Source organism: Cariama cristata, unplaced genomic scaffold (genome assembly GCF_000690535.1).
Source record: "Cariama cristata isolate BGI_N322 unplaced genomic scaffold, ASM69053v1 scaffold7740, whole genome shotgun sequence".
Lineage (NCBI taxonomy): Eukaryota > Metazoa > Chordata > Aves > Cariamiformes > Cariamidae > Cariama > Cariama cristata.
Window position 1 is genome coordinate 1 of NW_009596321.1, and position 536 is coordinate 536.

Sequence of the window (536 nt, forward strand, 5' to 3'; positions counted from 1 at the left end):
CCGCAGCGGTGCGGCCGCCGGCACAGGGCTTGGCCCAGGCTTTCGGGAAAATGCGCGGCGCCGGGGGGCTCCGAGGGACCACGGCCGCAGTGAAACGTGCTGGGTTAAAGCGGTCCTGCCCGGGAGGCACCGCCCGGAGGGGCCTTCAGGGAGGCAGAAGGGAAGCGGGCTGGAGGGCAGCGAGGGCCTTGGCTCCTTACCTGTTAAGGCTGTCAGGCAGTACTTGGGTGTCCAGGGCCCTGGTGGTGATACCGAAGACTTCAACAATTTAAATAAATTAACAGAGAAACAGGCACGTTCTTTAGCTTCCCAAGGCTGGGAAGCATTAAGAAAACAAAGAACAAATGATGGAGACAACACCGTTACCCAAGTTAGTACATTAGGAATGCAAGAAGCAGCCTTCAAGGGAGGAACTTCTGGTCGTAAAAGGAGTCAAGTTGGTGAAATGTTACAACCCACAGACATCAGCGGTTCAATGGCAGAAAGCAGGACAAAGGTAATTGTGGCAGTGGGAGGGCGGGACCTCCAACTCAAAT